This window comes from Rhinopithecus bieti, unplaced genomic scaffold (assembly GCF_001698545.2).
Source record: "Rhinopithecus bieti isolate Rb0 unplaced genomic scaffold, ASM169854v2 scaffold_11252, whole genome shotgun sequence".
NCBI lineage: Eukaryota > Metazoa > Chordata > Mammalia > Primates > Cercopithecidae > Rhinopithecus > Rhinopithecus bieti.
In genome coordinates, this window is record NW_016806895.1 from 1,528,413 (window position 1) to 1,544,948 (window position 16,536).

Genomic DNA, 16,536 nt, shown 5'->3' on the forward strand with positions numbered 1-16,536 from the left:
TTCCCTACTATTTTTAATTGTCTTAAAATGATGAACTTCTTAATCTACCTCAAGCAACGGAAGCATGAAGGAGAGAAGAGAATTGCTAAAAGGCCACACAGTGAGAGGTGGTGTGCCGGGAACAGAAGTCAGAGTCCCTCCCGGGAAGTTTTAAATTTGGTTACTGCTGCCTCTTAGGAGTGAGTTTTGGATAAAAATGTTGAAGTGTCCTAGTGACCTTTCAGTTTTGTTTGCGAAGCCACAGACTATATCAACACACACAATTTTACATGGCTCCATTCGCAAGGGCATGCGCCAGCCAGCGCTCTACTTCCCTGCTATTCAGGAGTCCATAGCACTTGACTGGGCGCATGTCTTCCAGCAGCTGTTCAGATGCCATGAAACGCCTGATTTATAGAAAAAGATTAAAAGCACCAAAACATGTGCGGCATTCGGCTAAAGAAAGCTTAAATATTATGTGAGGTAGGGGAGGCTAGAGTTGAGAGGAGATGGGCACAGCCTACAAATGTCAGAAAAGCTGTAAATCCCAAAAGGGAGAGGAATGTGTTGAGGGTTTTCAGCCTGGAGGCCAGGGGGCAATATAACCTCAGCTGGGAGATCAAAAGGAGAAAGGGAACATTAAAGTCAACCACCAGGAAGTGCTTCTTGGTCAGGAGCTCTGTTTTGCTGGTGCTAGTTTGTCAAAAGGAGGCACATTTGAAGCACAAGATGCGTTACAGTTAAGTTAGATGAGAGCCAGAGAGGTTTCTTTGGGGAGCAGTCCTTTAGGTAGTTTGTGTGAGAGTTGGGCTAGCTTTGAAAGTAGTTTCCCCTCACCCTCAAATCTTTTTGCCGTCTAGGATTTACTGTCTGATTTCTCAAATCTGTACTGTTTCTGTTAAGGTCTCAATGCCAAGAAGGCTGGAGGGACAAAACACCAAGGCATCTTTGTCAGTTGCCTCAACTAGAGAGGTGACAACAGAGCCAAAGGCTGAGAGAATGAGATGTCAAGAGGTGGTGTGATCCCAGAGGCTTTCAAGTTAGAAGGACTCTCTGAGAAGAGATCCTTGTTTTCCATCACTGCAGAGAATGCTATACCAAGGGTGAGAGGCCTCTGGGTCAGAGATCATAAAGAAGAAAAGAATGGCTGGATTTTAGGGGTGAATCCAGGCTCCTGTGATTCTCCCACCTCGGCCTCCCAAGTAGCTGGTACTACAGGCATACACCACCATGCCTGGCTAATTTTTTCAGTTTTATTTTGTAGAAACAGAGTCTTGCTATCTTGCCCAGGCTAGTCTCAAACTCCTGGCTTCAACCAATCCTCCTGCCTCTACCTCCCAACGTGCTGGGATTACAGGTGTGAGTCACCACGCCCAGCCCTCTCCTTTCAGATCAAAATTTTGGTAGAAGTTACCTATCACTAGTCCATGCCATCAAGCCAATATACTGTTTTCAAAATGAAATGTAAAAATATTTTCTTTTTTTTTTTTGAGACAGAGTCTTGCTCTGTTGCCCAGGCTGGGGTGCAGTGGCACAATCTCGACTCACTGCAAGCTCTGCCTACCGGGTTCACACCATTCTCCTGCCTCAGCCTCCCAAGTAGCTGGGACTACAGGCGCCTGCCACCGCACCCGGCTAATTTTTTGTATTTTTAGTAGAGACAGGATATCACCATGTTAGCCAGGATGGTCTTGATCTCCTGACCTCATGATCTGCCTGCCTCGGCCTCCCAAAGTGCTGGGATGAAAGGCGTGAGCCACCGCACCCAGCCCCCAAAATATTTTCTTTTAGCCCCAGATAATCTGGCTCTTCCTTGATCTAATTTTCTTTAGATCCATTTTCTTTATACCAATAATCAGCCCTTGAATTTGTCTTCAGGAGGGGAGAGATGTCTCTTCTGTTTATCCACAATCCACTGTCTAAACTATTATTATCTGGTGAGATATGAGGCTTAAATTTAACCATGTATAAGTTACCTCATATTCAGGGACATATAACAGAGGCACATTAGCACAGGCTGTCCCCATGGACAGCCATGATCTATCCACTGCTTGAGCAAGGGAAGCCAGAGAAGCCAAGAAGGCAGCTGGATAACTCAAATATGTGCAGTGGAGAACTCTGTGTCTGTTAGTTACATCCTTTCCATGATTTACAGTATGCAAGAGCAGAATTACTCTCTACCCTCAGGGGAGTGTCTGAGTTTTGTGGGTTAAATGCAAATGTATATGTATATATGTGCAGTGTATGTGTGTGTGTTGAAGGTGGAGATTCCCGTGTTTAATAGAAGGTCTTTTTAGGTTGTGATGTTGATTTTTTTTAACCATACTTCCATCTAATAGGTTCATCAAAGCAGCTAAGATAATCACATTTCCTGGCACTGTCATCTCCAGCTGTAGAGGATGAAAAAAATCCAGTGGACAAGTTTAAGGAGACAAACTTTTTTTTGTTTTAAAATATGATATTTAGGTAAATGAAGCTAGAAAAGTCTCAAAATAAATTCCATCTGAGTGTGACTCTAGGCCAGAGATAGAATAAGCAATTGAAATCTTTAAATGTAGACCCCAGAAAACAAACAACAGCCAATAAGTGGCTGCCAGAGACGAAGGGGTGGATCCAAGGCCAGCCAGGAAGAAGTTTCTTGCTCCATCAGGGACCAAACTAGAAATGAGGAAAATAGCTTGCCCTTTGACTGGATAGTACAAAACTAAGGTAAACCAGCAGAAAGTCCTGTTTTAGGGTCATTAGAATGTGAGGTGTTTTTTGTTTGTTTGTTTGTTTGTTTGTTTGTTTTGAGATACAGTTTTACTCTATCACCCAGGCTGGAGTGCAGTGGCATGATCTCCACTCACTGCAACCTCCGCCTCCCACATTCAAGTAATTCTCGTGCCTCAGCCTCCTGAGTAGCTGGGATTACAGACACACACCACCACGCCTGGCTAATTTTTTTGTATGTTTAGTAGAGATGGGGTTTTGCCATGTCAGCCAGGCTAGTCTCAAACTCCTGACCTCAAGTGATCCACCTGCCTCGGCCTCCCAAATTGCTGGGATTACAGGAGTGAGCCACTGTGCCCGGCCAGAATGTAAGTTCTTGGGGGCAGGAATTTTTGTCACTTTTGTTCAGTGCTGGATCCCCACATCTTAGAAAGTGCTTGACAATAATAGTTAATAAATAATTAATGGTAATAAATACTATATGATGAATGGCAATAGGCAATTCAGGGAACCACGTGAGAAAGGAAAGAACAGAAGCAGAACAGCTCAGGTTTTGAAGGAGAAATCTCCCACCTTCACAGAAGGATGATGACTGAGTAGCTTAGTGTGATACACTATAATGATATTTATTAGCCACCAACTGTCTACTAGGTCATGTGTTAGACAGGTGCTTGGGACACAGAGACAAAAGCTACAGTCCCTGCTCTTTGGGAAGCTCACAGTCAGGGGAGGGGAAAGGGTGTGGCTATGACAGACGACTAAGCAGGTTACATTTGGTGTCATGATGGCACTAGGTTAGATAGGAGTCCTGGCTTGGGGATGGAGGCTCTCTAGGAACTTTACAACAAGGAGGTGCGTGAAGAATTAACAGCAGTTCCTAAGAGGAGAGAGAGAAGGGGAAAGTGCACCCGGCAGAGGGAAAAGCCGCCGTCGTGGAATCGAGGCAGGGTGTAGAGCCAGGCAGGGGCTGGATTGTGAAAGGTCTTATTTCTCATGCTAATCAGTTTGAATTTTTTCCTGAGGGTAATAGGGAGCCATTGAAATAGGGAAATATAAAGAAAATGTGGCACATATACACCATGGAATACCATACAGCCATAAAAAAGGATGAGCTCATGTCCTTTGCAGGGACATGAATGAAGCTGGAAACCATCATTCTTGGCAAACTAACCCAAGAACAGAAAACCAACCACCGCATGTTCTCTCTCATAAGTGGGAACTGAACAGTGAGAATACTTGGACACAGAGAGGGGAACATCACACACCGGGTGGGGGGCTAGGGGAGGGATAGCATTAGGAGAAATACCTAATGTAGATGACAGGTTGATGGGTGCAGCAAACTACCATGGCACGTGTATACCTATGCAACAAACCTGCATGTTCTGCACATGTATCCCAGAATATAAAGTATAATAATAATAAAAAAAAGAAATAGGGAAGTGACAGAATCATTTTGTAGTTGGAAGCAATTTCTCAGGCAGCCATTTACAGGTTAGGGGGATGGAGATGAAACTACAGAACTTGGATTTTGATCTCTTTGAGGCAAATCACTTCGGGGTGGGGTTAGCCCTAAACTTCTTAAAGCAACGAGAACTTCATAATAAGTTTTAACCATTCTGAGATGTTGGGTGGCCAGGTCTGGTTTTAGTTTCCCACCTTACTAACCTGGGAGAGATTTCTTTGGTATACCAGTCTTATGAATAACATCAGGTGAGCCCTCCATTTATCAAGGTGCATTATGGTTAGAAATGGTGTCAGGCTATCTATAACTCTGCTAGGAGGTGAGAGAAAGTAGCAAATGACTTAAAGTACTAAATGGAACTATGAGGGCCATGTGTGGTGGCTCATGCCTGTAATCCCAGCACTTTGGGAGGCTGAGGTGGGCAGATCACTCGAGGTCAGGAGTTCAAGACTAGCCTGGCCAACATGGTGAAACACCATCTCTACGAAAAATACAAAAATTAGTTGGGTGTGGTGATGCATGCCTATAATCCCAGCAACCCAGGAGGCTGAGGCACGAGAATCGCTTGAGACTGTGAGGCAGAGGTTGCAGTGAGCTGAGATGGTGCCACTGCACTCCAGCCTGGGCGACAGAGCAAGACTCTGTCTCAAAAATAAAAGGCACTATGGAAATTAATACACGTTTTATGTTCCTTTTGCTAATGATTGCAATAATAATATTGAGTGCCTACTATGCGTCAGGCACTATACTAAACACATAAAAATGCAACAACTTAGTGGGGTTCAATTATTACCCTCAATTTAGAAACAAAGAAACTGAAGTACAAAGTGTTTCCATAACTTGCTGATGATCACATAACTAGTAATTAGTTGGCATTTAAACCTAGAGTCTGGCTCTAGAGTCTTTGCTCTTGACCAGTATACCATACTCAGCTCTTCAAGATGATCATACAACTACTTCAGCTAGAGCTTACGATCACATATTTCTGTCATTGTTATAGTTGAGAGGTTTCCATGCATTACTACAATTGTAGCTGTTTCTTTATATGTGCCCTGAAATCTCTATACTGATAGTCAGTAGAAAAGCAGTGTGTTTTAACAGAAGCTGAAGCACTGCATTTGGAATTGGGAGACTTGTATTCAAGGACCAGCTTTGCCACAAATCATCTGTACTGTTGTGAGCAAGGCACTTAACTTTTCTGGACCTCAGTTCCCTCAGCTATACACATAGGAGCTTGCATTAGGTGAAGCTGGCAGGTCTGTCAGTTTGCTTCTTCTGCCACATTCTGTGTTCAGTGAGCAAATTGGTATGTTCTTTTTCAAGCCTCAAACAGGCTTCTCTGTTCACCGCTTAAAGAAGGCTGGACCAACCCATCTATGAGCATTTTGGCACATTCCTTTTGTCACTGTTATTACATTAGATATCCAGAGCAGCAATCTTTTGAATCTATAATCCATCATTTTTTTAGCATATTGCCCCCAAATATGGAAAACTGCTGCCGAAAACTATAGTGCTACTATATAAAGTTATATAAAACACACCAGAAATAGAATTTTTAAAATATGAGGTAGGTTCTAGTATGTTTTCCCCACATCCCATTGAGTCATTGTCATGTATTCCCACCACTTGGTATAGTTCAAATTTCTCCCTTCCTTGTTTTTACTGCAGAGCTCTTTACTATCCCAAGTAGAGTGAGACTGAAACCAAAATTTGAGCCCTGGGTCCGTTCATTCAGTTGTTCATTCATTTACATATTAAGTATGAAGCATCTATAATGTGAAATGCTTGCTGAATTTTCAGGAGGCCGTAAGAACAGTATCAGGCTTGGCTCCTCTCCTCTTAAACATAAAGGCTAATTCTAGTGTTTGTCAGCTTTATCTGGTTGGAACCCTAGAATTCCTGCATACTGTAATGAAGCTAAACTTCACATCTAAACTGGCTATATGTATTGCACTACAGTGGGTAAGACAAGAAAAGTTATGAAAATAAGGAAAATCCAGAACATGAGGCCCACAGACATGAAACAGTTAAAGTCACACTGTATTACAGCATCTAATGAATTAACAGGATGAGAGAAGCAGATTTTTAATATCAGAGGCATTCACAGAAAGGAGAAATCATTATGATCTTTGTGATGGAGGCTTGGACCACTGTCTTAGGATGTCAGGGCAGAACTAAGATGGGCCTCCTGGTTTATCTGTCCTGACTCACTGCGTCTGCAGTGCCTGGATATCAGCCAGCAGACCACCTCCGTCATTGAGTTAGACCCACTCACAAGGTGGCAGGCTATTAACCAGCCCCCTGTTCCACTGAGAACTTGCCAGGCTGGCCATCGTAGCATGGTACAGGCTGAAGTAGCTTAGTACCTGTGGTGGGTGACTTTTCCTTGGCCAGCTGTTTAATGAGCACCAAATGAGGTAAACGGCTTCTTGGTTCCTCTCCTCTCTTCAGACAAAAACAGTTGAGTACATCCTAGTGGAAGGGCTGTGTTAGGGAACTGGCTTTCTGTGCTGAGCATCTTGGTTCCCATGTCCATCCCTCCCTGCTGGGCTAGAGTTTGGAGGAGCTGTTGAAGAACCTTGAGAAAACCATTAACCTTGAAAGTTTAGTTATTCATCATCAAATCTATTTAAAAATGTTTGTAGCCAAAACTTTACTGTCTATGGCAGTTTTAAATAATTATCAAAATCATGATTTAATTAATTTCTCCCTCCATTCAGTGTTGGCTTAGAGAAGTGGGAGATTGCAATTCACAAGTCCTTTCTGGTCCTGTAACCAACTTGCACTTTCAAATTCAGGTAATCACCTTGTCCTTTTCAGTTTATTTACCCATGACTTAGGCTAACGTTACCCATGCCGCTGGTGAAATTCACAAATGAAACTTCATTAACTGGGTTTCATATTTGTAGGAAATAAATTTTTTTCTCCATGAGAATGTGCAGGTCAACTGAGACCAGCATGATTAATTCTAGACATGAATTAGAACAAGCCCAAGCTGAACAGCTCTCTCAGAGGAAGTCATCTGAAATTGGTACCTGTGACCCAGTGTATCCTTTGACCAATTTGCATTGGAAACCACAGTGGGCATGGAAGAAATATAACCTTGATCCTTTGGCCTAATAAACATTCTTGCAATTCTTTTATTTATTTATTTATTTATTTATTTTTTGAGATGGAGTCTTGCTGTGTCACCCAGGCTAGAGTGCAGTGGCGCGATCTCGGCTCACTGCAAGCTCCAGCTCCCGGATTCACGCCGTTCTCTTGCCTCAGCCTCTGGAGTAGCTGGGATTACAGGCGTCCGCCACCACACCCGGCTAATTTTTTTGTATTTTTAGTAGAGATGGGGTTTCCCCATGTTGGCCCAGATGGTCTTAATCTCCTAACCTCATGATCCGCCCGCCTCAGCCTCCCAAAGTGCGGGGATTACAGGCATGAGCTACTGCACCCAGCCACATTCTTGCAATTCTAAATGTACCTAGAGTTTGTGACAAGTGTGTGTTGGAAAACTTGCTGAAAACACATGAGTTAGTAATGTTCTCTTTCAGAAGATGAACTGGCATGGCCGAAGTGAGATTCCAGTGGGAAAGACCTGGTAGAGAAAGAGTGGGAGAATGTGTTGACCTCTGGAGGGCAGATTATGGCATGCTAGGCAATGGGTTGTGCCATCAGGGAAGGAATCTAGAAAGACGAGGAGACTCATGAGAAAGGAGATGACTTCTGCTGACAGGTCATTGTTGTTCAGACTTAGTGCAGATGAAAAAGGAAATCCAGAAACCTACATGACAGCTCCTCTTGGATTGGATGAAAATATTGATTTTTTTTTTCCTAGCTGGAATTTGACAGGGTCAGTTCATGTCTGGGTTTTCAGCACTTAATACAGGGCGCTTTTGTCTTGGGAGGCGGCTGGACTGGTTTTTCCTCCAGGCAGGTGCACAGAGGGCGTTTATTGTAGCCTGAAACACAAACACCAAGCCCCTAGGCCCCGATCCACACACTCTCCAGTGTGGCTCAAGGAAATAAAGTGAACAATGTCTCTTGCAACAGGCGAGCACTGTAAATGCCACTCCTGAATGAAATATTTCTTAAAACTTTGTATCCGTAACCTGATCGTCTCTTAAAACTTAATTATATGTCAGAGAAAAGGAAGCTATTGGCTCCTCCAGCTGTCCAGGTTGAACGAGAGCGCACAATGGAGCATATCCGATTCGCAGCCTTACTTAGGTAATCAGATTAATATCTCCTGAATTGAATTTACCCTTTTGATATGGAGTCTTTCAGCTGCCTTGTTTCACATCTCAAATTCTGACAAAGCTGTGCGGCCTTTGAGTAATTTCCCTGAAATCTATATGCGGGAAGCCTGTACTCTTTCAAGCAGTTTTTGGGACTTGTACCAATTAAATCTGTCTCTGGCACACTTTTAATGGCATGCTTTCCCCTGAGTCAACAACTGCTCCAAAATCTGAAGTCATTTGTTTAATTTAAAAGCAAAGGTTATGGAACAACCATTTCAAGCTTCACCAGCCAAACTCCAGTGGCTTTGAAAAGGGAGATGAGGCAGAGGAAAGGCTAATAAACTGGATTTCTTATACACAAAAATAAATTAATTACTGTGTTTCTGTAAGTTAGTATCAAATCAGGTTTGTTCACACCCTCCCTGCCAACCTAGCTCTCTCCTGTTCTCTTCAAACTCACCCTCTCTGGGCTTTCATATTCACGATTGAGGCTCACCCTCTTACTGTTGTTCTTGCAACACAAACATCTGGACTGGATTTTTGTCAGCTGGAGTTGAGAGAGAACTGTAAATGATGCAGTGATTTTTTTTTTTGTCCTTATTAAATTTATTTATAGCCAGTCTGAAGCCAGGAAACATGCTAGAGCCTTTGATTGGAGGTTCTCGAGGAATGTACAGTGGATGGTATTTTCCCCTGTTGTTTTCTAAATAATATCAAGGATAGAATTACATAACTCCCAACTTGAGTATTTTTTACCCTGAAGGACACTTTATTAGGACATTTTGTGCGTCAGAACTCTTCCATTGTATTTGCTTATCCAATAGGCCTTCCTTTCTGTCAGTGAGAGAAAAGGAAATGTACATGACAGGTTCTTTCTCAAAAATTGTAAAGATGGGGAGTGAGTTTCTGGTTATTTGGGACATGAATCAGTGGCGTGAGTATTTTCTTTTGCCAAAGGAACACAACATGGATCCTATTTCTACCTCTTAACAACCTCTGCAATCTTAAAGCTGCCAAATCTCAAATAATTTCATTCATTTAGTCATTATTTAAGATAATAAAAGGTCCTACAAGCAGCTTACTAAAATAATTTATACAATATTTTCTCTGCCGTTAGACTTTGTTAAATAACCAATGCCTTGGTGTTTATAAAATTATTTAAGAAACAAAACTTTCTAGAGGTGAGGGCTGAATCAGATGATGATTTCTTGAGGTCCCTTCCTATCTATGATTTGAGATGATTCTTTTAATTTTCCTTCACTGTCATTTATAGCTGTGTCATTAAAAAAAAAAAAAAAAAAAAAAAAAAAAAAAAAAAAGGGCTGTTTGGGAATGAGATTTGCACCCATAGGCATTTTCTTCTTCAGAAAAGAGACTCTAGCTTTCTGCCACCCAAGTCAGTCATCCACAGCCTGAACAATGGAGCTTAATGTTCTCCATCTTCCTAAGAGTTAGTGTCTCTTGTTATGAAAGTGAATTGAAACCAAATGTACTTTCTATTGGAAAAGCTGCCCTGGCTCTCAACTCACGGACAAAACTGAGAGAGAAGGCTCTTATAAAACAGAGGGAAAAATCCTCGCTGTCATGTCATAACACCAGTTATTTCACTGTTAGACCCATGAACATATCTTTGAGGCAACACTACACTATTTGATGATGTTTCTGTGTCACTTAAAGATGGGTGTTTCGTATTTAACTCTTAGAAATGTTAGCAGATTTTTTTCATGAGTTATCTTGCTTATGGACTGGAAAAGCTATTCTTACAGTAAGACCTTTCATTAACTAAGAAGGCATAAAAGATAGCTCATGTTCTCCACCAAGAAAGGAAGCTCTGTTTCTCTCTGTCTGATGGGAAGCATTTGAGACAGAGCAGCCTCATGAAGTGTGGGTGTCTGTTACCCACTTCCCAGTTTTTAAAGTAAAAGCCAAGTCAATGGCACTGGTATTAGCAGTGAAATGAGCCACAGAGCCATCATTACTCATCACCATCACGACTCAAGGATCAGCAAATGAGAGGCCCGAAGGTAAAGAATGTTTATTTTCAAGTGGAGAAGAAAGAAAAATCACAGAGAGGTAGAGAAAGGTGAAGGGCAAAGGAAGAATTCAGCAGACATTAAGCAACACTGTATCTTCCAAGATCATAAAGCCAAATAGTTCCTGCTAGATTTAACTTTGATTATTTTGGGAGATGAAAATCACTGGGGCATGGAGTTCTCATTCTGCACTTAGGAACTTCCATAATATTTTAATAATAACAGTAATGATGATAACGCTCATCACTTTAATTAAATCTCTCTAAATAAGCATCTTTAAATGCAGTGTTGTTTGCTGTAAAACATCCCAACTAATGGCAGAGGCTGGATGTCTGCAAAGACATGGTGAGGGAACCACCACAGAAACGCTGGTATTGGACCCTGGCAGAGCTGGTTCCTCTAGCCAAAGGAAGTGAATAATCATGGGGAAGTGGTTATTCCAGCTGTGACACTCAGGGAATTTCAGTAGAATGTGATGGCCTTATATATGGAATATTCTTAGACATACTAGGATAGTACATGTAAATTATCATGGGAAACATAATTTGAGTAATACAGAAGATTATAAGGTGTTATTTGATTCAGTTTTTTATGTTAGTTTGGAACCATTGTCAGGCATGGAAATACTTTCATTGATATTCCTGTCTTCTATAATTCAAGGCCTTAATATTAAATTGGTTTTGAATCAATCAGTTGTCTGAGAAATGACTCCTGGGAAGACTGGAGAGCCTTATGAGGGTGCCCACCTCTCTCCTGTGTAAAAGGCCCTTAACTCTGGCACCTTCACTCTTGGGTGGTGTTGGGTAGAAGTAAGATCAGATACCCTGCTCACTGTAGGATGGAAGGGATCACATCAAAGCTCTGAGGGTTGTTTTCCTGATTCATTCTGATTTCAAACCTGATTTCCTCTTATCACCTGATGAATTTTCAACTGTTCTACCTTTTCCTCCTCCGTGCTTGTGTTTTTTCCAAGACCATGAAGTCTGTAAACCACACAGTAGATATGATCAAAACAATATTAGTGGAGAACCCCATGCTGTTGTCAGGATCACCATCATAGGTATGAGCGCTTGATGCAGGATGTGAGGGGGAAGGGGGCAGTCTTTTTAAAAAGCAGGTCACAGCTGGACATGGTGGCTCACGCCTGTAATCCCAGCACTTTGGGAGGCCGAGGCGGGCAGATCACTTGAGGTCAGGAGTTCGAGACCAGCCTGACCAACATGGTGAAACCCCGTCTTTATTAAAAATATAAAAATTAGTTGGGCGTGGTAGTACACACCTGTAATCCCAGCTACTCGGGAGACTAAGGCAGGAGAATCGCTTGAACCTAGGAGGCAGAGGTTGCAGTAAGCAGAGATCATGCCACGGCACTCCAGCCTGGGCCACAAAGCAAGACTCCATCTCAAAAAATAAATAATTAATTAGATAAAATTAAAAAGGAGATTACCTGTGATTACCTGTTTAGATAGTGGGCTTCCATCCATCGCCTCTTACCTCCTCAGCTCCCATTTTCTCAACCCTATACACCTAATCTTTGCGTGGATGAAGTGCAGTCTCTCCAGAATGCTTTTGTGAGTGGAGGGATGCAGAGTAGATTGTGGGTACCATGTCTACGTTGTTAACTGCAGTCCAACATGTAATCTAGTTAAAAAAAGAAAGAAAAGAAAAACCCATAAAATAAATTTTAATAGACTACCCCTAGGCAACTTTGTCTGAAGAGGAAATCATTGCAAGAAAAATGAGACTTACTAAATAGGCCATTTGGGAAGCAGGCAATGGCTATTTTAAAGGCTTGAAGTTTTAATATATGTATATGCCTTTTTCCCCTCATCTCTTGCAAATAAATAATGGTTTACATCAGGAGAAAATTCAGGAAAAAAGCCTTTTAAAAATTTTTCAGGAAATCTGTCCACCGTGTTTCTGCAGCCACTGATAAATGACAATGCCACCAGCAATGACCTAGGATATCCTGAATTCTTACTCTTCTGAAGAGCTTACATTCTCTTTTCAAAGGGTATCCTGTTCCTATTGCAATCTTTAAGCTATCTCAGCTCAAGATCATCTTTTTTCCTTTTATTATCATACTTAAAACAGCACTAGTGCTGTTAAGAAGACTCCACCCATAGATGTTGATGTCATTTGTGGGGAGAACAAGATTTAAAGAGAAGGTAACTGGGCAGGGCGCGGTGGCTCACGCCTGTGATCCCAGCACTTTGGGAGAGCGAGGCAGGTGGATCACGAGTTCAGAAGTTCAAGACCAGCCTGGCCAACATGGTGAAACCCCATCTCTACTAAAAATACAAAAATTAGCTGGGCATGGTGGCACATGCCTGTAATCCCAGCTACTTGGGAGGCTGCAGCAGGAGAATTGCTTGAACCGGGACCCGGGAGGTGGAGGTTGCAGTGAGCCAAGATTGCGCCACTGCACTCCAGCCTGGGCTACAGAGTGAGACTCCATCTCATCAATCAATCAATCAATAGAAGGTAACTGGATATTGGCCCCAAACATATTCTAATTCAGCAAACAGACCCATTGAAACTCAGCACTGTTATTTCAGTTCATGTTGTACAAATCAACTAAATATAATTTTGTCCATTTTTGGGGATAACTGAGTGTTCTTCATCCACAAAGGCCCAAGTCCATATAGGATAGTAGCACAATGAGGAAGAAATGTGTTTTTGTTTTGTTTTGTTTTTTAGTGCTGATGAAAGGTGTTGTATCCAAGGGTAAGTTATAAATGGAGAAGCTGTTTCTGATTATGAAGATTGACTCAGCCTGCACTGACACTTCTGAAAAGGTGGAAAGAGCAAAAACGCAGTTCCCTGGAGTCTCTCAGTTGCATGATACCCATGCGTGTTCGGAGCAGAATGTAGAACAGATCCACCATTCTGCTTCCCTGCTGTCTTCTAGTTTAAAACATGTTGCAGGCTAAAATGCAGAGGGAGAAGATTCTACTGCTTTACTCATCTAGCTATTAAGACAAGGATGGGATGAAGGATCAGTCTTCATAAACCTGCAGATTCCCTCCAGTATTAACCCTGTTGTTGCCTGAGGGCAGCTGGGTCAACAGGTATAACCTCCCTTTTTTTCCCTGAACAAAGGCAGCTGGACTTTCAAGGAAAAAAAAAAATAGTCCAGCCCTGGTAATCATACAAACAGTTCTGAAAGCCCAATTAAACTAAAATGCCTTGTCTCAGTTTCTTTCCACAGTTTATAGATTTTGCCAGCATAATTATCAAACTTTCAGTGTTTCTGTCTTACATCGTCTTGTTCTGTTTGGTTCACCTGGTGATGTTTGTTATAGCCTTTCTATTTGAGGAATTAGTGGAAGATGAAATGTTGTTAAGAGCAATTTCGTTAGTATTGAAAATAGTAGGAAAGAAATAGAGGGAGCAGCCATTGTTAGCAAAATAGCCTGGTTATGTGTATTAAGCTTGGGAAAGAAGAATTAAGGCCATTTGGGCTATTGATGCAAAATACCTTCGTTTTACTAACCACAGAAAAAGCCCTTGGTGGGTTATCTTGAGTAGTTAGAACGTGGGGGTGGCCAAGATGACTGGTTGCTGATTTCCAGCACTGTGCGTCAACCACCAAATGATTTTAACTTTCAGAGTTTATGGGGAAAGGGTATGATATGAATTTTGAGGTTTTTGCTGCTTCTTATGCAAAACATTATTTCGGTTTCAAGCAGCTGATCACAATTGCAACTGCTTATTATACCTGGTGAATTATAATATTCTTTATGGGAACTGTACTGCATGTCTGTGGGGGCCGTCCCATCTGCCTCCTTTGTGAATCTCTTCTCCTTTCAGTGCCTCCAAACTTAGGCCCCAAAGAGGGGTACAGCAGCTGAATGTCATTCTCTTGGGCTGTGGCCCAGGCATGCATCTTTCTGGAAGGATGACTGAATCCCATTCTTAAGTCTAAAGTTCCTCTTGATTAGCGGCTCCTTTTGTTTGTTGTTTTTAACAGCATCTCTCTCTTTCATGGGTAGCTTACAGGGATGTGTTTGAGAGCCCCTTCCAGCTGGGAAGCCGCCCAACTCCCACCAGCTGAGTCGGGGGATGGCTTCCCTTTAGTTCCGCTGCTGTCTGTGGACTACAAGGACTCCACTTCCAGCCCCAGCCACAGTGGCCCTTGTCTGCTGTGCAAACTTGGCTCTCTTCTCTGGGTTTCATTCTCCAGCCATCTGGGCATTTTGGGCACCCCTCTTATCTTAGTACCTTGGCACTCAGGACCACATGTCATCCTATCATGGAGGTGCAAACAAAGGAATCCTTCACCTCTAGCTTGCAGTTCCCCTGGAACCGTCATAGGTTAAGTGACAATCAGGGAGATGGGGGATTGGGCATTGGTCTCGAGTGATATAAATGGTTTTTCTGATAGAAGGCATTTGGAATGGGGTGACAATAGCTAGGATTGTTCAGTACCAGCATTCTTAGTGCCTAGCTTCCTCCTTTTTCTCTGGCTATGTTGAAATCTAGGAGGAAAAAGCATAAAGACCCCTGTGGCCTCTGATTGCCATAGCCTCTCTAGGCCTGGAAGCTTCAGCTTAGGGGCTAGAAAACTGCTGTGTGCCAGAGCAGTTCATCTAGCTTCCTATTAAGAATTCTATGTGCATTACCCACTTTTAAAATTCCTCCTCCTACTTCCTCAACTTCTGGCTTGCAGAGGGTTTGATCAGAGTCATTCTCTCTTCAGAGAAGAATCTGGAAAGATTGGTCCAAGAGTGCTGATAGCAGGTTCACTATCATTGCCCTGCCTCAAGGATAATAAGTATTTGATAAAAGGACACTTCCACTGCCCAGTTCACTCCTACTCCATTGTGTCTTCTCCTGTCCTTCCCCTTACCCCTCTGACCCCTGCACTCATTCTGAGCCCTCTTCCTGCCCGAACATCTCTCAGTGGTCAACAAGGCAGGAGCTACCCAAAGAAAATGCAGCCAAATAGTGTTAATCACTTCCACTTAGGCCTCGGTAGTCCGGTGGGGCTGCAGGTCTTTGAAAGGCGGACTTAAAATGCTTGCCTCTTTTCAGCGAATCTGATTTTACATTTGGCTACTGATCATTCAGCCCCTGGCATTTGTTCATACATTGGAAGCCCAAAGCTTCCACACGGCTGAGTCTACAGAGCAGAGTAATATTAACAAGACATATCTTGGTTATGATGCGAAAACCGTGATGCCACTTCATTTCACACCAAAGTGGATGGATCTTATTTATTTATTTTTTAAGAGTTGAGGCAGCACAGAGAAGCTCAGAGATTCATTCAGGATCATCCACGGAGTCCAAGTTTTGATCCTCTGACCCCTATGACAGGCAATGATGGTTCAGAGTACAGACAGAGCTCCTGTAGAGCGTGTGACCAATTTAACTGGAACCATGGGTTCTTAATTACGACTTCCCCTCCCCACCCACTGCCACTACCATCCAGTTGCCAGAACCCAGTTGGTTTTCTGTGAAAAGGCAGCTAGTGACACTTTGCATGGGTTCACCAGAAGGCCTTTCAGTCTTTGTCTCGTTTTAATTGTATATCTCAACCAAGAAGATCAACTCTCCACATGTAAAATTAACTCCCTCTAGTTTTCAAAGTTTCTTTCCAAGAACCACCTATTGTCAGTCCCTCATCCTGTGTCTGGCAAACTTAGAAGAAACAATGAAGTTCAGAGTACAGACTGAGCTCCCAAAGCACTGATCTTTTATGTATCTAAATGAGGGAAGAAGGAATGCATATTCTCTGGCACAAGCTGGCTCTACCACGTGATTGGAAGTAAATGGCCATTTTATTTCACATTAGGAGGAGAGACTTGGAGCAGTTTGGCAGCAGATCTGTAGCTGGGTAATTAATCTAAGAACTATAGTTTTCTTCCACATAGGAGATTAAATACCCATCTTTGGTCAGATCAAAGTGGGCCTCTTGGACTATCTGATCTTTGCAAAAGGCCCCATGTTGGGCCAGCACAACAGTCTTTGCATGTATTGCTCCCTATGTTAAAAACAACAACAACATCATCATTTTAGTATATGTAAATAATAAGGTCTGCCAGCATTTGCAGCTCTCTAGGCCCAAAGTAAAACTTTAGGTTTTTTTCCTTTTTTTTTTTTTTTTTTTTTTTTT

The 16,536-nt window shown here is 42.4% G+C and overlaps 1 protein-coding gene across 5 annotated transcripts in view; it reads left to right on the plus strand.

The window, feature by feature from the left end:
• Positions 1-16,536, plus strand: part of RAD51B (RAD51 paralog B) — a 777,158-nt gene that overhangs the window by 483,759 nt on the left and 276,863 nt on the right. The gene's annotated exons all lie outside the window — the stretch shown is intronic.